This window comes from Pelodiscus sinensis, chromosome 11 (assembly GCF_049634645.1).
Source record: "Pelodiscus sinensis isolate JC-2024 chromosome 11, ASM4963464v1, whole genome shotgun sequence".
Lineage (NCBI taxonomy): Eukaryota > Metazoa > Chordata > Testudines > Trionychidae > Pelodiscus > Pelodiscus sinensis.
In genome coordinates this window covers 8,900,530-8,924,130 of record NC_134721.1, presented here as the reverse complement: position 1 = coordinate 8,924,130, position 23,601 = coordinate 8,900,530, and the positions used below count along the sequence as shown (strand labels likewise).

Genomic DNA, 23,601 nt, shown 5'->3' with positions numbered 1-23,601 from the left:
ATGCTTCTTGTTAATACCAAGAAAATAAGATTATATACGGATACCCCTTTAAATAAAAAAATACTCATTCGTCCATAAAGCAGAAATAGGGCTCTATGTAAGTAATTTCTCTGTTTCATTCTAGGTCTCCCGCAGCACAAAAACAAAAAGGTCAGTTTCAGATCATGTGTGAAATGACAGCTTTGCATATTAGAACACATGATCTTTAGAAGCGGCGAGGAGTCCTGTGGCACCTTATAGGCAAACTGAAGTGTAGGAGCATAAGCTTTCGTGGGCAAAGACCCACTTTGTCAGATGCATCCTTAACCATCCATCTCTCCTTAACCGTCTTCAAAGTGCATGAAGCTACTGACATTTTTAAAAAGCAGCCACATTGACAAAATGTATTTACAAGTCTATTGTTCAGTATTTAATCCTCTCTGATGGTTGACTGTATCACCTTTGAATGACTATTTCTACTCAGTGTTAGAGGTATATTTGCTAGGGAAAGGTTGCCAACTCCTGAATCATGTAAACAGAAATGAAAGCCAGAAAACATTTCATTGCACTCTGAAGTTCACTTCTGCCTTAGTTACTGGGACAAAAGGTGAAGGCGGGCATAGTTTATAATCTATAAAACCTGCAAGGACTTCTTCACAAAACTCTTGTCGTGAGAGTTCAGGATTAACTGGCTTAAAATCATTTTCATCTTGTTGATTTGGCTGTTGGAACAAAGGCACATTACCTGCAGGCGCATTCACAAAACCGCATTGGCTCTCAGACTCAGGTTTGCAACACCTCAAATTTCTGTGCAAACACATGAAAAGGTCAGAAAGGCCCATGGGCTTCTCCATCACCTTCTATCCTTCTAAGAGGAGAGCTAGGTGTCATCTTCTTACTATATGTACTGCGCCCATCACTGTGGTATCCAAGATCCGGATCTCACCTTCACTCAAGGAGGAGCAGTAAAGGATAGAATTGGGATCCCCTCATATTCTCTCAGTGAGCATACATGTGACACTAACGCTGCACATGGTCCCTGGGATCATCTGTAACCCTATGCCTATCCCTTTTTCAAGACTGTGACATTCTGTACACACTGTGCCTTGAGATATCATCTGAAAACTCAGGATTTGCTGATCATAACTGTCCTGGTTGAATTTGTGAGGTCTACAAAATTATAAAATTCTAATGCATGACATTGCTGACACGTTTCAAGTTTAGCCATACAGAGACAAAAAGCAAACTAAGGCTTCAGTCAGGTGGCGATGAAATCTTGGACCCTCACCTGGTTAAGCCGCCATTCTTTGGCAGGAAAAAGGGGCATGAGCAAGAACCTCAGTGGAGATTACTCAAAGAGGAAAAAGAATAAAGAATGGGGAACAAAATGCCCCCACTTCTTCCTCCCTCTCTACCCACGCAGCCACAACACCTGACAAGCAAAGACACTGCTTTTGGCTGAGCGAGGGATCCTGTTGGAAAGCAGTTCAGCCTGTAGGACTACTGAAGCATGCAGTGACAGACTCTTGCTTGGAATTCACTCAGCTTGTTAACGTAGATATTAGTTGCATTTTACCTTTTTACTTCCAATTCTTTTATGCCTTAACATTTGGAATAATTTAAAAACCTTTTTGTAGTCAATAAACTTCTTGTATTCTTTTATCTAAACAACGGGTGTGATGCTGCGTCCCCATCTCTTTTATAGAGATGTGTTTTTGAATATGAATATGCAGGGTTCGCTGAACCGCCACAAGCCCCGCTCACCAGCCGTGCTATCTGGCGATCTGCGCATGTGCAGATCATTCTGCATATGCGCAGATCACCTGAACCCGGCTCTTCCAGGTTGCAATCTACTCGCCACGGGTGAGTAGATTACATTATTTGTCAAGCCCTATGAATATGCATAACTCAGATATGCTTTATGCAAAATGCACTATTGAATAGGGATGTAACACCATAGTCTATTAACTGATTAACCTATAAGGAATAGCTTATTGGTTAATGCTATAGACTACACGCATTTCCCTCCTCCACTTGCCAGTACATTTTTTAACAGGCTGGCCAGCAGCCCAGCTCTGTCCTAACTTGCGCTGGGTCCAGGACCAACCCCTACTGTGGCTCTGCATTTTAAACGTATCAGTTCCAGCTCGCACTGGGTCCAGGAGCTCAGACCCCACTGCCTCTGTATTACAGGCAGCAGCGCAGGACAACAGGCAGCTGGTCCATGAGGGGAGCTGGTTTTTAAACTGACACCCCTCACGGACCAGCTCCTGCCAGGCACCCCACACTGCTGCCTCTGATACAGAGGAAGCAGCGTGGAGTACAAAGAGGCTTCTCAGGAGTGGGGCCAAAGTGCATTGGCTGCTGGCCCTACCCCTGGGGACTACAGAATAGTCGAGTAACCAATAAGAATTCAATTAACCCATATTTAACATCCCTAGTAAGTAACCTCTCAGGGTATGTCTACACTGCCACCCTAGTTTGAACTAGGGTGGCTAATGTCATTCGAACTTGCAAATGAAGCCCGGGATTTAAATATCCCAGGCTTTATTTGCATGTTCCCGGGCGCCGCCATTTTTAAATGCGCTGTAGTTCGAACTACCTGCCCGCAGCTACACGCGGAACGGGCTAGGTAGTTCGAAATAAAGCTCCTAATTCGAACTACCGTTACTCCTCCTGCAATGAGCTGGGATATTTTCTTTTATTTTAGCTTAGTAACTTATTTTTTTCTGTCTCTCATCACTGAAATCCTACTTTTTTATCCTTCCATCACAATGTGCTTGGATTAAAGTGTTTGGAAACTTCCATCTGAGATAACAGGATTTGTTCGAACTACGGGGCATTTAAAAATGGCGGCGCCCGGGAACATGCAAATAAAGCCCGGGATATTTAAATCCTGGGCTCCATTTGCAAGTTCGAAAGACTACATTAGCCACCCTAGTTAGAACTAGGGTGGCTAGTGTAGACATCCTCACTGAGCAGATTGTAATTCACTAAACACGTCCATTCTATTTGTGTGCATGTATCACCTTTTATGTGAAGTTAGAAATATGACGTGGAAACCTGTTTATTAATGTAGATCTTCTAGTGAAAGCCATTAGCGGTACTTAAGGCACTTCATGGCCTGGTATTCAAGATGATCTGTGAATCATCCTGTTTTTCCTGGATTGCTGCTGGTCCTACAAAGACAGGTGACCATACCACATAGTGTGGGAGAATGGAACAAAGACTATATGCCTTGAGGAAATTCTATATCAAAAAGGGGAAGCAAATGATGATGGTCTTAGGCTGGAGAGCCTGTCTGTGCAGCCAGCTGGAGAGGATACATGAAAGCACCTGGAAATAAAACAACAGGGGTGGAGATGAGCTGCTGGACCCAGATCTGAAAGAACAGCTCTGGCCTAAAGAGACTTCACCTGAAATAAGAGCTAGGATGAGAAATTATGATGTATAACAATGTCTCTTAGTGTATTACGCTTAGCTGGGATATTTTCTTTTATTTTAGCTTAGTAACTTATTTTTTTCTGTCTCTCATCACTGAAATCCTACTTTTTTATCCTTCCATCACAATGTGCTTGGATTAAAGTATTTGGAAACCTCCATCTGAGATAACAGGATCTGTGCGTATTATTTTTCTATTAATGAAATGACAGACTTTGTATGAGCTTGTGTTGTCCAGGAGAAAACTGCATTACAGGATGTATATTTCTTGGGGAAAGTCCGGGTCTGGAAATTTGCTGGTGCTGCTCTTCAGTGTAATGCAAAAGTGGCCAGCCATAACACTCAGATTATACCTGGCAGAAACACTGGAGGCTGTATGTGAACAGACCTAATCTCACAGCGAGCAGCATAAAAGGTACCCCAAGCTGGAGAATCCATAGGACAGCTGTTCAACAGCCCAGATTGTCCCCTAGAGAAGATCAGTCACCAAATAACACAAGTTGCTCTTTGGCACAGAGCTTCTGAAAAAAAAAAAGGCATGTTTTTATAACAGAATCCTGCATTATGTGACTGGGAAGGGACACTGTAGGTGGGACAAAGAATTTAAGCCTAATTAGATTACATTTCCTTGAATTGTGTACAAAAATGCAGGCGGCCAGACCAGGTCATTGATCACAGTGCTGGTCCCTTTTGGCCTTTCAATTTATGAATATTTGTTCAAGAAATTAGAATTTTTATGTGCCTGAAGCGTCACAGTCTAGCCGTGCCTAATACAGTGTTGAAACTGTTCATCCTTATAGAAAAGCTGTTCCTGTGACACTGTCGCGGTTGTTGTCAGTTTGTGTTATTCACTACGTAACTATTCAAGGAAGTGCTTCTAATAATGGATGTATCTGGTGGCTCAGAGTTTAAGGTGATAGAGTGCTGTCTCTCTCTCACGCCGGTAAGTATACCTCCACAACATTTCCCCCCTTGTATGCCACTTCTTGAATACCAAGCATCCCCTAGCATAGCAAAATACAAACACACTCACCACGATAGCAACAGTGTAAATGAAGTGGAGGAATTCCATTCCACCACCTTTCATTCTAGTTTAGACTATACTCACGTAAACACACACACACGCGCACTCTTTAGGGAAGGCCTACGTGTCTACTTTCACGCACTTAATTCTGCCTACTCTTAAAACGTTGCTACTCTGCCTTCTGTTTATTGCTATAGGTAGTATTTTTGGTATCCTGGTGACAACTTTCATAACAAAACTTGCTTGTTTTATTAACTAAGCTATTATAAACTATTTACAGGTGGAACTGATGTAAAGTGAACATGAAACGTGCTATGGTGTAGAATACATGTTTACTGAACAAGTAGCATAACCAAAGCTACTCTGTTAATATATGCTTGTGCACATACTTGCTGATGCTTCGTACTAGGTGCCCAGAGTTAATCCTGTTTGGCAAACTGAGAGAGGGGCCCTGCCTATTTTGTGTTTTTCTGTACTATGCTAAAAGACCTAAAACAAAGTCTAACTGCATACTCTCATACAGTAGAGGTAGCCTCATCTCAAATTTCATCAATTTGATGCCTGTCAAACTTCATTTAGCTATTCTCAGATCCCTTTGCACAAGGAATTAGATTTCAAGGGTAAGATAGGTGAGGGGCACTGGAGCCGTGGCTAAAAGAAAAAAAAGAGGGTAAAAACCTTGCCTCGATGAAAACCATCAGTTGGGTAAACGCCAATTCACCTTCCTGGGGTAGGATTTCAGCTCGGGTGATCTTTTTTAAAAAGCAAGCTAACAACCAACAAACTGCAATCTTAAAAAAAATTACTCTGAAAATCACTCTTAATATAACACTGTTCTGTAGGCTTCACAGCATCCAACATCAGATCCCAATTAAAGTTACTGAATACTCCAAGATCTCGACCACACTGAAACCTACTCTGCTAGCTAGCTTTTACTGCATCTACAAACCATCCTAGGTTGAGTACATGTTGGCGAACTTAATAGTTAGCTTGTGCTTTGTTAATCTGTGTTTGCATCTCTCTCTATTCCTCTAAGTACATTAGAAATCTTAATTCTTTTACTATTTGTCCTAATCTTTCATCCAAGAAAGAGTTAAACAGCTTCGTAATTTCCTGGCTGTCATTTTTCAATAGGGCTAATAATTTGGTTTCCTTCAAACATTGCTACCTCTGCCTTTGTCCACTGAATTGAAAAGAATTAGTATTAAAGGATTGATTATTCCTCAGTTTCTCAGTTGAGATTCTCTTGACTCTGCTAATTTACATACCCAGAGATAAATAATTTATGGCCAAAAGCTATGGTTAAAGTCAATGGGAATTTTGCTCACGTGAAAAATGAAGAATTTAACTGAAACTGCTCAAACAGTTTCTTAATCTTCCCTGAGTCATGTTTGGAGGGAAAAAAAACCCTGTAATTAACAAGCCAAACAATCACTCTATGCAAACTGGAGTCTCATAATTTTAATGAGATGATGGCAGAACAAAGACAACCTAACTTGTGGCAAGTTGGCACTTTCCCACTAGGATTTTTCAATATGCAACAGGATACTGTGCCAGAGAGTGGGTGTGGAAATAAGGAGAAATAAGCGCAGTAGGGGAAAAGACTGCCTAAAGGAGCAAGCTGATTCGTTTAACAAATTAAACATTGAAGAACAGTTTGAGAGCTGGCAACAATTTAAAACACTGACCCATGAAACCTGGATTGTTCCTCAAGAAAAAATTGTACTGAGGCTGGGTTATTAATTTCTCTGTTAATGAAATGTTTCTAACAACCTACTCAAAACGTTAAGGACACATTCGCATTGTAAGTCGAGATACAACGTGCAGCCCATGTAGACGGACCTGGGCTCATTGCAGTGCTTGCTGAAAACAGATGGGCGCACACTGCACAGCACATCAGTGCAAATGGCACAATCCCATTTGAATCCTCCAGATGCATTCTTCCATGTACAGCCTGAGCTGAAGCTGGAGCTGCCATATCCTCACATTGTATTTTTAGACAACTAGCACAGGTACAGTTACACAAACTGCCATTCACAGTCCCAGCTGCGATGCAGCTGTACCCTACATCTGAAAAGTCATCTGAATTAACTGATACCGCAGGCAAAATGCTACCCCCACACCTGCACATGAAAATTCAGGGTGCAAACAAATCAAAGCCCGTTACAAGTTAATGATGTACTTGGTCCACATTCTCTCATCCGGGTACAGGGAAAGTGACTTGAAATTTTAAAGGATTGCTATTGCTTTGGATGAGCTTTGGAGTAGGCTCTGAAAAAACACACGTGTTAACGTAGCCAATATGGAATGGCAGAATCATTTAAAATTAGAATCAACTATCAGTACAGTGAAACTAATGGGGAGGCTTTTCTAAATTAGATTTTAACAAATAGGGAGGAACTGGTTGAGAATCTGAAAGTGGAAGAAGGCAGCGTGGGCAAAAGTGGTCATGAAGCGATAGAGTTCATGAGTCTAAGGAATGGTAGGAGGGAGAACAGCAAAATCAAAAGACAATGGATTTTAAGAAGGCAGACATGAGCAAACTCAGGGAGCTGGTAAACAACTGAAGACATCTGGCAGTTTTTCAAAGAGATATTATTAAGGACCCAAGAGCAAACTATTCCACTGCATAGGAAAGTTAGGAAATCTGACAAGAGACCACCTTGGCTTAACCAGGAAATCTTGAATGATCTACAGTTAAATCAGAGTCCTACAAATGTGGAAACTAGGTCAAATACAAACAGATTACACAAGTGTGTAAGTCCAAGGTACAAACAAGATCAAACTAACTAGACATAAGAGGAAACAAGAAAAGATTCTACAAATACATTAGAAGCAAGAGGAAGACCAAGGACAGGGTAGGCCCATTACACAATGAAGAGGAGAAAATAATAATAGAACATGTGGAAGTGGTAGAGATGGATAACGATTTCTTTGTTTCTGTTTTCACCAAGAAGGGTGTTGGTGATTGGACGCCTAATATAGTTGAATGCCAGTAAAAATGGGGTAGATTTAGAAGCTAAAATAGGAGAAAAAAAAACAAATTAAAAATTACTTAAATGAGTTAGAAGTCTTCAAGACAACAGGGCCTGATGAAGTGCATACTAGAATACTCAAAGAGCTAACTGAGGACATCTGATCCATTAAGTTATTATCTTTGAAAAGTCATGGAAGGCAGGAAACATTCCAGAAGACTGGAAGAGGGCAAATATAGTGCCCATCTTTAAAAAGGGAAATAAGGACAATCCAGGGAATTATAGACCAATCACCTTAATTTATATATTAGATTATCTTTCCTCATGTGGATTTCAGAGGGTTTGTCTGTTTGTGTGCCTCTCCGTCACTCAGTCTGTGTGTCTGTCCTCCAGCTGGGGGACATGCACCCCGCTGCTGGCTGTGCCCGCTGTAGCGGCTATGGATGGGTGCATCTCACCTGGCCACAAGCTGCTGTGGTGAGAGGGCTGAGGTTATCCTATCTCTCTGGGGCAACTTGCATACTGAAGTGCTCATCCCCAACCCCACAACAGGGAGTTAAGGACCTAAGCAACATTGGGTAAATCCTCTAGTAGAGAAAATAATTAAAGAATCCATTTGCAACTATCTGGAAGATAGGCCGGGTGAGAAGTAATAGTCAGCATGGATTTGTAAGGAACAAATCATGTCAAATCAACTTCATAGCTTTCTTTGATAGGATAATAAGCCTTGTGATTAAGGGGATAGTGGTAGATGAGGTATACCTAGATTTTTGGTACACTCTTGTACAGTAAACGTCCGATAATACGGCACCTTTAGGACCCAGGGGGTGCCGGATTATCAGATATGCCGGACTATCGGAAGGGGAGGCTATGAGGGGTCTGGGGTGGGGGGGAAGATGCCACCCCAGACCCCTCATAGCCCCCCCTTCCGATAGTCTGGCTCTGCCCCAGGCATCCCGATACAGCCGCTGCTGGTCAGTTTCAGCAGCGGCAGCCCTATCCCGGGCTTCCTGGAATCAGCCACTGGTCAGTTTCAGCAGCGGCTGAATCAGGGATGCCTGGGGCAGAACAGCTGGGGTGCTGCCAGGTTGGTCCTGTAGAGCTGCCCTCCCCCCAGCGCTGCGGGACCAACCCGGCAGCACTCCAGTGCTCTGCCCCAGGCGTTCCCAAGAGCAGCTGGGGTGCTGCCCGCAGCCCCGAGGGGTGGCGCTACCAGACCAACCCAGCAGAACCCCAGCTGCTCTGACCCCTGCTTCCCCGATTCAGCTGCTGGTCAGTTTCAGCAGCAGCTGAATCGGGGAAGCCGGGCACAGAGCAGCTCCAATTGTCCGGCTGCCCGGAGCACTTCCAGGTTCCCAATGGTGCCGGACCATCAGGAGTGCCGGAGCACTGGATGCCGGACCAATGGAGTTTTACTGTACAACCTTCTCATTAGCAACTAGGTAAATAAAACCTAGATGAAGGTGGGGGAATAACTGGCAGGTTTACCATTCTCAGAGAGTGGTTATCTATGGTTACGGTCATGCTTGAAGGGCATAAAGACTGGGGTTCCACAGGGATCAGTTCTGGGATGGATTCTGTTCAATATCTTCATCAGTTACATAGATACTGGCATAGAAAATATGCTTTAAAAATGTGAAGAGTCCGGGGAAAAGGGCAGCGACTGCTGCTGCCTTGTGGCATCAGACTCCCCCCAGTTCCTGAACCCGGGTTCTCAGGGGATGAGGTGCCATTGAGGCAAGAAAGCAGGGTGGTGACTGGAAGGGGCAGAGCTTGGGGGCCACTACAAGACACATACCTCTGCCCCAGCCTGCCAGGAGTCCTGGTCCAGATTGTGCAATCACTTAGGCCGGGACTGGGAGTTTGAGACCCCTAATTTTAGATATTGGCATAGAAAGTACTCTCAAAGTTTACGAATGATACTGTGCTGGAAGGAATACAGGTACAAAGAAGGGCCACTAGGATGATCCGAAGAATGGAAAACCTGTCTTATGAAAGGAGACTCAAGGAGCCTGGCTTGTTTACCTTAACCAAAAGGAGGCTGAGGGGGGACATGATTGCACTTTTTAAATATATTAGAGGGATAAATACCAGGGAGGGAGAGGAATTATTTAAGCTTAAAACCAATGTGGACACAAGAACAAATGGATATAAGCTGGCTAGTTGGAAGTTTAGACTTGAGATGAGACGAAGGTTTCTAGCCATTAGAGGAGTGAGGTTCTGGAACGGCCTTCCACGGGAAGTAGTGGGGGCAAAAGATCTATCTGGTTTCATAAACTAGATGGGTTTATGAAGGGGATGGTTTGATGAGATAACATGATCTTGGTAACTAATTGACCATTCATTATCAGTGGGAATAGGTCAATGGAGGGATGATAGGGAGTTGCTATAGAGAACTTTCTGGGTGTCTGGCTGATGAGTCTTGCCAACATGCTCAGGGTTTAGCTGATCACCATATTTGGGGTCGGGAAGGAATTTTCCTCCAGGGTAGATTGGCAGAGGCCCTGGAGGTTTTTCGCCTTCCTCTGTAGCATGGGGTACAGATCACAGCTAGAGGATTCTCTGCATCTTGGGATCTTCAAAGTATTTGAAGGCTTCAATATCTGAGATATAGGTGAGAGGATTATTCTGGGAGGGGTGGGTGAGATTCTGTGGCCTGCACTGTGCAGGGGGTCACACTAGATGATCATAATGGTCCCTTCTGACCTTAAAGTCTAGGAGTCTATGAGTAGTAAACACTTTGGAGGGTAGGATTAAAATTCAAAGTGATCTGGACAAACTGGCGAAAATGGTCCAAGGTAAATAAGATGAAATTCAATACAGACAAAGGCAAAGTACCCTACTTAGGAAGGAAAAATCAGTTTCACACATACAGAATGGGAAGTGACTGCCTAGGAAGGAGTACTGCTGAAAGGGATCTAGGGGGTCATAGTGGACCACAAGTTAAGCTTGCGTCAACAGTGTGACACTGTTGCAAAAAAAAAGCAAACTTGATTCTGGGATGCATTAACAGGAGTGTTGTGAGCAAGACACGAGAAGTCTTTCTTCTGCTTTACTCTGCACGGATCAGGCCCCAACTGAAGTAGTGTGTCCAGTTCTGGGCACATTTCAAGAAAGATGTGGAGAAATTGGAGAAGGTCCAGAGAAGAGCAACAAAAATTATTAAAGGTCTAGAAAACATGACCTATGAGGGAAGGCTGAAAGAACTGGGCTTGTTTAGTTTAGAAAAGAGAAGTCTGAGAGGGGACATGATAGCGGTTTTCAAATATCTAAAAGGGTCTTACAAGGAGGAAGAGAAATTGTTCTTCTTGGCCTCTGATGATAGGACAAGAAGCAATGGGCTTGACTTGCTGCAGGGAAGTTTTAGGTTGGAAATTAGGAAATGCTTCCTATCAGGATTTTTAAAGACCGGAATAAATTGCCTAGAAACACTGTGGAATCTCCATCACTGGAGATTTTTTAAGAGCAGGTTAGACAAACGACTGTCAAGGATGGTTTATATGGCGCTTGGTCCTGCCATGAGAGCAGCAGGCTGGACTTGATGATCTCTACAGGTTCCTTCCAGTTCAAGTATTCTACAGTTTCATGAAACTCTGGCCTTGGGAAAGGGAGTATAACTGAGTAATACTTGTATGTACTTTTGCTCTAGGTTGCTGCGCAATAAATGTGGATTTACTTGTAAAATGTTAATATGGAAAGATTATAAGAATAAATTTTACTTAGAATTTGACACAATACATTGTCTGGGAAGTAAATGTCAACATCTACAGTACTGCAATTTCTTGGAACTTTTTCTGACTCAACTCTCTGGCTGCCCCATTTACTGCTGTGTATTAGTCCATCTGAGTGAACCAAAGTTCAAAAGCACTGAACTGAAACAGCAAAGAAGAAAATAGCTCCAATATGACCCCTTGTTCTTAACCATTTTACAAATACACTTCAGTGCCTAGATTGCTATGAATCCATTAGTCAGTGTTTCATAAATAATTACTGGGTTTGGGCTGTTTCTCCCTTTTCTTTTTGACTTACTTTGTCAAGAGTATACCTGAGATTTCTGCAATTTATACTGAGAACAATATGCAGAACTGAGGATGTTCCTTTGGAGGAATCTAGACAAAAAGAGTCACTGTATTCATTGCCAACAGCATTTCGAAGAGAACATCTCTTATTGACTTAACCATTTGGGGTAAGACTTTCAAGAAATATCAGCTCTCATTTAGGCACACAACAAATATAGCCAGTGTGCAAAGGGGCAAAGCACACTTCCTGTGTTTTCCATGCCTAAAGATGTTCACAATTCCATTGCTATGAGTGTTTCAGTAACCACACTAAGGTTTTACTTCTTCCCCACTCTCATTATCAGTGGGGTCTTTCTGGAGGGTTAAAACCTGCCTATTTTGAAAAATTTGTTTACGCAGCCGCAAACTCAGACTGAGTAATCAAGTTAGAAGATGAGAAAAATTAAACCTGTAACAAAACCGCACAAGAGTACTGACATTATTTTCTGTACAAAGAACTATCTTTAATGAGAGTTTCATATGATTAAAGTGATTTATGATTGATGTTGCCAGAAAATGAATAGAAAGGAAAACAGAGCTAGAAAAATAATTCAAGGTCAGAGACTAAAATGCTTGTATTCCTATTCCAATCAGGGAACACAAGCAAAAACATGTAACTTATCTGAACCATCCAACCTACGCACTTAACTGTGGATCTATCACCAGTAATTCTCTGAGGATACGTGCAGTGAGTTGGTTTGTTTGTTTTTAAAGCAGCAAATAATGTCAACACATCCATTCCAAAGTGGAGATCTACTCCTGAATATTACTGAGGCAGAAGAGGTTAAATTGGTTTGGTACTCTCAATCACAACGAGCAACTTCATTTTACTAGGAAACAGATACTAGAGCAAAATTTCAATCACGTGAGGACAGCTCAGTTGGAACAAGCTAGCATCATATATTCTCATCAACCATATGTTTGTCCTACACTGTATCTCTCACACACACACACACACGCGCACACACACACTCGAAGGCAGATAAGGCTATGTACAGCGCCTAATCACTCACTTTTAGCCATGCCAATATTTATTTGCTCTAATATTTGATGATGGTGGTTCTGTTAGTCTTTAGGGTGTTAGGTCTGTGTATGTATTCATTTAATATCAAACATCTAGAAGTCTTAAAACATTACACAACTTGCAAAGTAATAAACACCGAATGAAATAAATCATGAAGATTATCTATTTTACCAAGATTCCCAAATTTTATTAGGTGATTTGAATTCCTCTCACAACAAGAAGAGTTTATAAAACAGCATTAGACAATGAGACAATTATGGTTTATAATGCACCTTTAAGCTTCTTATATTTCTGTAACTTTCCCTAGAAATAACCAAAGAATAAGTTTGTGGAAGAAACTGAATCATCTATACTCTTTTTCTGTCATTCAGTGCCTGAATATTTCCACATACAATAATATTTCTGGCCATAAGATACTGAATTTAATGTTTTAAAAATACTCCACTGAAGCTGGCATCAACACTACCCTTTCTGTCACTATAATTTGCCATCTTGGATACATTCTCTCTCCAAGCCTCCACACAGTCTAAAAGGCCTCCTTCTTCCTTGGAAAATAAAGGAGTTAGCCCTTTTCATTATGTCCTCATCACCAAAATACTTCTGCCTCAATTACTGCTGACGTATGATTTTTGTTCACTGCCCCTCCATTAAGACAGAGGGTCCCATATTATCAAGTGGACACTGATTTTCCAGGCTTGAATTGTCTGTGCCGTTAACAACTGTATATTTATATACGAAAGCTCAAGATTTTCTCGAGTCCCCAGGGACTTGAGTGCGGAAGTCCCCAAACTTTGGGGTGCTCCCATTTGGGAGGAAGTAGAGGAAGGTCCAGCTGGAACGTGGCTGGACCCAGAGCAGCCCTCACAGTGAGCAAGCGCCACCCAGTCCTTTTCTGCTCCGATCCCACCTACATCCAGTCTTGCTAGTAATCCATCTCCTTTTACACATCCATAGCCATGAAAGACCTTTGCTCTGACATTTTTCCTCATCACCACATTGCATGGCGTCGTGGCAATCCAGACACACATACATTTACTACCTGTCTTATAATGCTTAGCGCAAGGTTGAGGAACCTATGGCTCACGAACCAGATTCAGCCCCTGGCGTGCATGGATCTGGCCCCAGAGGCTCAGGGCTCCAAGCATGTGGCCCCTGCACAACCCTGCCCCCCCACAATCCATGGGGCTGGAGCACCAACACCAGCTCCGCACTGCAGGGCAGGGGAAGCACTGAGCGTCACGGGCCAGAGTCAAGCAAACCAGGGCCGGTTCCGACTCACAAACTATGCCTGGCGGGGGGGAGCGGGGCGGGGAGGAGGGGTGGAAGCGGCTCCGCGTGATTCTGCTCCCCTTCCCTCTCTCCTCATCTGGAAAAACAGCCACACAGCAAAGCACTGCCTGGAAGCTTTCTCCTTTCCACCCCGATTAGCCCTAACCATGGCTAATAGGAGCAGCAAGGGGCAATGTCTGGGAGCGCTGGGGGACACAAGAGCTATGTGTGGCCCTAGGAGCTGGGCCAGGTAAGAGCTCCCCAGCACTTGGACCCCTCATCCCGCTCCTGCATCCCCCTCCCACCCAGACCACACAACCCTCCACTCCTGTACCCTCCCTTCTAGCCAGACCCTCACCCCACTCCTGCTCCCCCCTCCCATTCAAGGGCACCATTTAGGGGGGTATTAGAGGCAGTAGCCCATCCTCAAGTTTGAACCCACGGATTTCATACCTGTGGTCTGGTTAAAGATGCACGCCCTGGCTCCAGAAGCAGTTCTTAAAAGCAACAGAGTTTGAGCTGTTGCAGCTTTGACTTTGGGGCAGGGAGTTTGTTATAAAAAGAGGGAGGCAGGTGATTAAGAATAAAAAGGACTGATCGTTCAAGTAATTCAAGATCATCATGCCAGGTACTTAAAAGATGTGGGTGAGGGGTGACTAGCAATAAGTGTTGTGCTTCTGGGATTTGCATTTGAACCAGTACTGTTAAACTTATAAACATTCTTGAGGAAGGGAGAAATAGGAGCTGGCAAAATTTGCAGATACTGCAAAATTACTCAAAATAGTTAAGTCCAATGGTGACTGCAGAGTTACAAAGGGATCTCTCAAAACCAGGTGACTGGACAACACAAAGGAAGATAGAATTCAGTATTGATAAATGTGAAGTAATGCACGTGGAAAAATTTAATCCCAACTATACATACATAAAGGATGGCGTCTAAATTAGCTGTCACCTCTCAAGAAAGATCTTGGACTCACTGTGGATAGTTCCCTGAAAACATCTGTTGAATATGCAGCAGCAGTCTAAAAACTAAAAAACTAATAGAATATTGGGAATCATTAGGAAAGGAATAGATAATAAGACAGAAAATTCCTGTCAACTGTATTTCCTAATATTATAATTGCATTATGTATTTTTGTCGGTCTCTCTGAATCAGTGACTTCAGGTGAATGCACATTCCATGTGTTAAAACAAGTAATGAACTATAATCTTTCCACGCTGGGACAAGAGCATTTGAATGGGCTCACAATGCTTAACATTAATAGTGATGTTGCACATAAATTAGATTTTTCTTCAATTATAAATGAGTTTGCACACAACAAAGCCAGAAAAGCATTCTTAAAATGAAGAGTTTTGCTTGCAGTGGAAACTCACAATTAATGTTACATTTTTAATATACATATTAATATTCCCTATATATAAAGTCATTGTATACCCACACCTTGATTACTGCATGCACATCTGGTCACCCAATCTAAAAAAGATCTACTGGATTTGGAAAAGGTACAGAAAGGGCAATAAGTGATTAGGTATAAGGAACAGCTTCCATTTGAGGAGAGATTAACAAGACTGGGACTTTTCAACTTGGGAAAGAAATGACTAAAGGATGGGGAGATATGTTAGTTGTCTAGAAAATCATGAATGGTGTGGAAAAATAGAATAAGGAAATGTTATTTATTCCTTCACTAATATAGCACAAGAAGCTCACCCAACTAAATTTACAGGCAGCAGATTTAAAACAAATTATTTCTTCACAGTCAGCCTGTGGAACTCTTGTCAGGAGATGGTGGAAAGGCCCAAACTATAACAAGGCTCTGTCATGATTATGAGGATTAGCCAGCAGCCTGGGGATTAAGGGGTTAACTACACCTAGCCAGGTGGAGTGACCAATAAGAATGTAGGTGGGACTTTTCAAACTGGGACAAAGGAATTTGGGGTTTTTTCTCTTCTCCCTTTTGTCTCTGAGAGAGTTCTCTGCAGCTACAGAGAGGGACAAGCATGTCTCTCTCTCTCTCCAAGACATCATTCTTCATTTTCTGTAAGTAGGGTAAAGTTTAGGTAGTTTCGTTAGGTTTTATTGTGTTATGGATTGGGTATGGGATCTGAGATCTGGCACTGCTTAAAAGATGTTTTGGCTTTTCTTTGTAACTAAGTTCTAGGCCCATGGAGTTTCTCCATGAGTATATTTTGTTACCTTCCTCTCTAGTCATTATACTTGCAACCAGAATATTGTTGTAATAATAAAAGTTATTTCTTTTCTTTTTATTAACCTGGCAGTGGTTAATTGTGTGCCTTGATTTTTATTTTAGGGGTAAGATTTCCCAAATGATCTTTCCCCTGATTTCTTTATCAACATTTGGGTGGTGGCAGCGGAAGTTTTATTCCCAAGATCTAGGTTTTTAAGATCTTGGGGGGAAGTTTTATACCAAAGCCTGGTAGATAAGGCTTTGGGGTACACTTGCTGGCCCCCACTTCTGCATTTATCATGCCAGAGTGGGGAAGGAGCCATGACAGGCTCAAATAGTGTAATTAAGCAGCCTCGTAGCCACAGAGCAGAACTATTTAACAGCCTTAATGGGAGAGGGTTACTGGTTCCGGTTAACCAGTATGGGCAAGAACAGCTCCTCACCTACCACGGGCAAGGGAGTTGCCCCATCCCTGTGGGGCCCACTGCAGGAAGGGGCTGCTCCAACCAGCCAGAGCAACCCTTGTCTATGGTGTGGGGACCTCTCCAGCCACCTCCCCTTTAATTGATTAACTGGCTAAACATAATGTTTTACCAATCAACAATTCAACAGGATTTTACATCCCTAGTTATCAGCAGGGATGAAAAGGGGTAAGTGGTTAGCTGGTTACCTGGTAAGTACTGCCTTACCAGTATGCTTACCAGGAGAACCAGTTAATCGGTGAGTGGCCGAGCCGAGCCCCTTCTATCCAGAGCTCTCCTCTCACCTTTAAGCTTCTCGGAAGCACATTCTGACACACTAGTAGAGCACAAAGGGGAAGCCTTCACCGCCTGAGCAGTACTCAATCCCCAGACATTTAGTCTCCAGCGCTTTTAGATGAGGGCTTAGAAGTCAGTGACTGAAGAAACAACTGCAGTCTAAAACCAGCCCACCACCCCAAGCAGTACTGGAAAATCCTGCCTACTGGACTCAGAGCTTTGTAAAGACATTTTGATTATTCTAGGAAATCATTTTCACATGGAAAAGAAACAACATTCACCTTTTAAAAAGTGTTTCAATGAGAATACTACACTTAGAGCAATAATGATACCCAGTGGTATGGATCGTAAGCTTTTAAACTATCAAATAATGCAAACCAATTGCTTACAGGAACTATGTTCTAGTTCCTTACTTTGCATACCGAATGTTTAATCAATACCATACATATGTGGATTGTTTAAAAAACACAAAACTAAAAGTATTTCCTACGACTATAACCTGGGCATTGAATGTGAAGTCTGGAAAGGCTGAAATACTGAAAGCAAAATTTTCCCTGAAACAAAGAAAAGAGCAAAAGCTTTAGGTAAAACAGCGGCAGCAGCAGCTCTATGTAAATGGATATTGCAACATCAGCAGCAGCCAGAAAAATACAGTTCACGTGCCAAAGCATTTTTTATGGGCCAAAGACTATGATGAGGCAATGGCCTTGAAAAGAATTACATGTGAAGCGTTAGCAAGTGCTAGCAACAGAGATGCAGAAAACTATGATAGCAGCCGGGCTAGTACTAATTGCACAGCAGCTCTTTTAAAATGTTTGGTATTCGAAGTAAAGATTACATCTCATTAATCTTATCTTAATTCATTAGGAATTTTATATGCTTCTCCATCTAGACTAAGTGAAACAGAAGAATACGTCAGTAAAACAGAAGTGATGAAAGGTCATTCTACAATAAGGAACATGTAATCTTTTAGGGCCAGAAAGCACTTTGGCACACATTTTTATACATGTGAGCTGACTTGCTTAGTTCATAGATACTACCCATTTTGCTAGATTCAGTTACTACTGCAGTCAATGGGCGTCTTTCTACCAAGTTCAAAGAGAGTAAAATCAGGTCCCGTTTCCTTAAAGCTAAGAATACATTTCCGTCTTTGCAGAGTCAGAGATTGAACGAATAATGTTCACAGAAAAAAGGTAAAAAACTGTTCTGGGAATGCTTTTAAAACACACGGACACAAACTGTTCTGGGAATGCTTTTAAAACACACGGACACAAATAATTGGCAACATTTTTTTACTCCTGTGATATCTAGCGTTTACTGAAATCATTAGTTCCTGGAGACAAGTGATATGAAGAACTCTCAGTTTTCACTAAAAAAAATTCAAGCTTTTTCTCCAAAACCAAGAGCATCCCCTAAACTTTAGGGCCTAAAGCCTAAAAGCCCAGAAAGTAATTTTTTAAAAACCCTTAAAACTCCCTTTTTCACAGCCTTCATAGGAGAGGGTTACCTGTTCCGGTTCAGCCCTAGAGGCTAGAACAGCTTCTCGCCTATTATTTACTTATCTTTATTTTTTCTCAAGGGTCTTCTCAGTTCTCCATTAGTACAGTAATAATGAATCCACTCATCAATAACATTCCAATCAAAACACTCCCCTCTGAAAAAGAAGCTATGGCTTGAAGAGCTTTCTGTAATAATGCTTTTTCCCCACCTAGCAGCAGTAGAGCGGAAATTAGTATAGGCGGGAAATTTTTGCACATCAGAAGCATTTTGGAATGAAGGATTAAAATGCAAAGAAACTAAGTTCCTCTGAAAAGTCAGAAAAAAGTCCTAAAAGCCTTTTGTTCATTGAGACTAATGAATGCAAAATACAAAGGCAAGATGGAAAATAAGGGCTCAGATCTGCAAATGTGGAGGCACAGGAACATTTTTATGCAAGTAGTGACAAAGAAACAATATACTCGAAGGAGCACCTGAATTCTTCAAACTAGGTCCTACATTATATACAGTATTAGGCACATTTTTTCAATCCTATCCACTAAAGTTGAATTTTAACTATTTACAACCACAATGAGAAGAATACGTCTAGGGGAAAAATACAGATGAACACTGTTGTGTTGAAAGTTAACATAATGCCCAGGAAAATGGAATTGACAGTATATTACTTAGGAATAGCCCCCCCACCCCTTCTCATTTGACATCCTGCTTGCACAAGCTATATTACTGAGTTAACATTAAAGAAATTAAATGTTTGCCATAGAGAAAAACAAGCAAATTAAAATTTTCTACTGTAGACTCCTGTTTTCAAAGGGTGGGGATTTGTTTGTTCGTTCTGGTGCCAGGTCATTTTGAACTTTTTACTCTGACCTGGACTTATTAAAAATTGTATCTGCCATAAAGTCAGTGCTGTGAATACAGAAAAAAAAGTTATTTTTTTTTGTTAAATACATGAATATGTAGATAAGTCACAGTGTGATACATCTGTACCATTCAATCATTCTCCTTACAGCTTAGCAAGCAGGAAGACAGCAAGACATTATCTGACTATGAAATAACTAAGAGTTTGGAAGTGAGTGTGTCCGTTGAGTTTAAAAAAAATACATATCTAAAACTGGAGTAAACAAATTTAAGACTGAGAAAATGTCAGAAAGTGGCAATCAAGTGAAATGTAACTAGTTAGTGTTTTAACCAGCACCATTAAAAAGTCAATATTAGTTTTGTTACTGATTTCAGTAGGAGCAGGAAGAGGCTTTTGTACAATAAAAATGGGGCAAATCTTGCCCTTCTAATTTGTGTGAGTAGTCCCACTGATTTACATGTGGATTTGTTTTCCTCCATCTCATCCTTTATCAGAAAAAGTAGTGTACTTTTGACATCCAACATAGTAACTGCAACCTGTAAAGCTGTTACAATTGTTTCCAGAGTTTCTTCTATTAGAGTTTCGTTCAGTTTGTTTTTCTAGTTTAAACATTTCTCTGCTCATACCCCTGTCCCACTGCAAAAATTTAACAGACATTTTGAACGCAAAGAATTAATTCACACAATTCATGTTGCCCAGGTAAGGTGAGTAAATTTGTCACTAGGAGAAGCATACTAACCCTATGGGTTATGCTAATTTGAAAGATAAATGTTAATCCTATTGGGAAAGAAAAAAGTGCTGTTTCTTGATTTTATTTGGCGTACACATGTTATATTGGAAACTCCATGGAAAGTTTACAACTAACTTTTATCCAGCAAATAACCTAATAACTCAAGATCCACGCCCAAGTGCACTGAAATCAATGGAAGTATTTCACCTTTTCCTTAATATGGACCAATGCCCATCAGTGTGCACGCACGCACATGCACGCTGACTAGCACAGCATGCAAATGCTCAGTTAATACAACGGACAAGTTTACACAGAAATGGCGAATCCACTGCAGCATCACTCCAAATATGCATCATTACACAGCCAAGGAAACAATAATGGATGGTTTAGTCAAACATGGAACTCAAACAGCTGACCATTAAAGATCATATATAGTCTTGTGCAAACTTGTTGAGCTCTTCAATTTTAGAAAAAGGGCAAGGAGATTTACAGTTTAATCAAATTGCTTATGAACCACCAGCAACTCAATGATAAGAGCCTCCAAGAGTTTTATCACCCTTATCTTTCCATTCAGAAACTGCTTTTGAGTAAGTTCATATACCAAACTTCCTTATCTGAATTCCATACACAGTAAAGGCCAGATTCCACTTCAAGCAAACCAACTGCAAAGAATGAGGAATATGTAATCACACCCCCATGCAGGAATGGCTTCCCCCAAAACCAAAGAAACTGTTGATACAAAACGATTAGATTTTAAACTAATAAAACAAAAAGAATTTAAAAAAAAAAAAACTTACCCTGTGGATTCATTTTTTACTTTTTGACCCAGCGAAGCAAGAGTTCCCAATTAACTGTGTTTCTGATGGCCACAAAACCAAAGCTACGCAGAAAGGTCTTACTAAGCACTAGCTTTCAAAAACTGATAGCACTTTTCCCCTCCTACTATCCACCTCCTAGCCCCTGCTATTACATTTGTGCCTGCTTTTGTTAGAAAACTTCTGCAAATGAAAACAGATGAGTAATGATTGCTGCTTTATGAAAAGTCCCACACTCAACATCACTAATAATAGCTCTGTTCCTTCTGCTACTAAGAATGTTTAGAAGTTGAAATGCTCGCATGAAACACATTTGTTTGCACAGATTCAGTAATGTTTTCCTGTACCATACTAGGCCCTAACCCATCAAATAGTCATGTATATGCTTAATTTCACACATATTCATTGGATCATTGACTAGGAGTTGCTCCTCACATAAAAGGGATGACATGAGAGAAAAACAAGGCCGTGCTTAAACTCTTTTTTCATCCTATTAGTGATTCCTGAATTTCATGGGGAGAAAGTCTCAATCTAACCCCAGATCTGAGCTCGCCAGCTCAGGCACCTCTGGTATTTGGAATCTCAGAAAGATTACACAGCACTACCAAAATACAGTTCTGGCCCAGATCTGGGACTCGTAGGCACTATGATAATACAAACAAATGGTAATAATGAATTTTAAAAGGAAAGGAAAGGCATGATTTTAAGTGACTCAGCCAGCCTGCTCATGATAGGCATGCTTAACTCTCCAACCAAACAACACATGCAGTGGTTTTCTCACTGTGTTGGTCCTAAAATATCTCACAGAGAGGGTGGGCAGGCTAATATCATCCTACTAAGGCTAGTTAAGATCAGTGGATGTAGGTGCCATCATAGACAGGCTCCTGGATCCAAAAACAGTTGGAACAGGGCTGCCCAATACACAAAGTGTATGCTTGTTACATACTGCGATCATCCCAAGCAGAGAGCTACATAGCAAAGCTTTAAGGCTCTTAGAACCATTAAGGTAAGAGGTGACAACTGTTCACCATTCTGGATTGCACCCCAGAACACAACAGTTAGCGCACGCACCTCGTCCAGCTACACAATCATAGGGACTGAAGTGACTAAGCCCACCTGCCAAACATCATCATACTGAGTGAGCCAGCAAGCCAAAAGTGGGTGGACTGGGCGTGGCAGGGGAGAAGAGAAGCTGTGAAATGACACTGGGGAAACCACAGCAAAAGCTTTGCTTGCTCACACATTTGATGTGATTCATCAATTGTAACAAACATTTCATTAAATCCACACATTATCCACCAATCAGTTATAGGAACTCCTGGGCAGGACAAAGGGAGGTGTCTTACAAGCAATCCTTTTTCCTGACAAGTCTGCATCCTTACTGCTGGTATATTGACAAGCTCCTACTAATGGCGAACCACGAGCAATGGGAGCTGCGAGCGGACATACCTGTGGATGCAAGATAATAACTTGTAAGCCGCTGGCAGGCTGCCAGACCCTGACAAGCTGCATGCAGTCCATAGGTGTTCCACCATGGTTTTAAGGTCCAGTTCTAAGCTGCCTGAAGTCACCAGAGCCATTGACACCAATGGCTTTGGCCTCAGGCCCTCGGACAAGATGAAAGTAAGAGCAACTACTCATTTTTGATACCCAAACTGACACTTTATAAAAGGGGCTGATTGTGAGAGGACGCATGCTCACCACTTTCTGAAAAAAAAAAATCAGGCTACATTAAGGGTTTCCAACTGGACACTTGGAAATGGAGGCACCCAGAATCATGTGTCATTGTCCTCCTTGGCCTTATTGTTCATCTTGGCCTTTATCTTTCATTAAAAGTTAATTATGTTCCCACTATTTGTCTCAGATGCTCGCAAGCAACCTCTCCTGGCCTCCTTCTAGGACTGCTGTGAGGAGAATCCAAGCCTCCATTCTCTGGATCCCCTAGGTTCCCTCCTTAGCCTCTCAGCACAGATTGGACACTGACTCTCAGTGTCTTCTGAAATAAAGTCCTCATCTACATACAAGCAGTTATTTCGACTTAATGTCAAAATAATCTTGAGCTGGAGGACTGCTTACTCTGACTCCTGTATCTCCCGTAACTCTCATTGTCTGAGGAGTAAGGGAAGTCAGGAGAAGAATGCTCTCTCTCGAAATAACTACTGTGTAGACAGTGCCAAAAGTTGAAATAAGCTATTTTGACTTAAGCTACACAATTAGCGTAGCTCAAGTTGCGCAGCTTATTTCGAATTTAGCCCTGCTGTGTAGACGTGCCCTTAGAGACTAACAAAAAACGTAGATGGTACCATGAGCTTTCGTGGGCACAACCCACTTCTTTAAATGAATGGAGATAATTCATCTGAATGAACTCTCTGAAACTTGGTGACAATAGAGAGAAGATGCAGGGGCACCAACGATGTAGCCAGTATATATTTTAACATATGTACTAGACAGAACTCTCTCTGCTATGAAAATCTGATTCAGGTGTTAGTTTTAAGAATACTGACCAAAATGGGATCAACAAAACCAGAGCTATGGTAGTGCAAGAATCTAAAAATGAATCACTAACAAGAGAGACACTTCCATTATTCACTCTGGAAACAGAACTAGTGCGGGAAAGATTTGTGTCTAAAAAAGAAAAAAAGGGAACAGTCAACAATATGAATAACAACACAATCATCACAACTCAACATACAATGTAAAAAGGAAAGAGGAACGTAATGACATTGACCAGTCAGATTTAATCTAAAAACTTGTTAAATGAACAAAGTAATAGAGATGTAAAATGTGTGTAATTAAGAAGCTACATACAGTTACAGAGGGAGGGGGGCTATTGGGTTCCCACCTGCCACTCCGTGTGGGGAAGCAGGCCATTCCCCAGAAGCCGGTGAATGCAGGGAGCCGGCTTTTAAGCTGGCTCCTCACGCATACCAGGAGATTACATTTAACTGTGAACATTAACAGATAAACCCTGGTGTGACGGAGCACA

The 23,601-nt window shown here is 41.7% G+C and overlaps 1 protein-coding gene across 4 annotated transcripts in view; it reads right to left on the bottom strand.

Annotated features, from left to right (window-relative positions):
* MITF (melanocyte inducing transcription factor) overlaps window positions 1-23,601 on the bottom strand; it is a 189,699-nt gene that overhangs the window by 93,418 nt on the left and 72,680 nt on the right. The window contains exon 1 of one of the 4 annotated variants that reach the window (XM_075938581.1): window positions 20,598-23,594. The exons of the other annotated variants lie outside the window; for them this stretch is intronic. The gene's annotated coding sequence lies outside the window, so the exon portion shown is untranslated. Of the gene's footprint in view, window positions 1-20,597; window positions 23,595-23,601 lie in introns of those variants that run through there. 4 annotated transcript variants of the gene reach the window in all.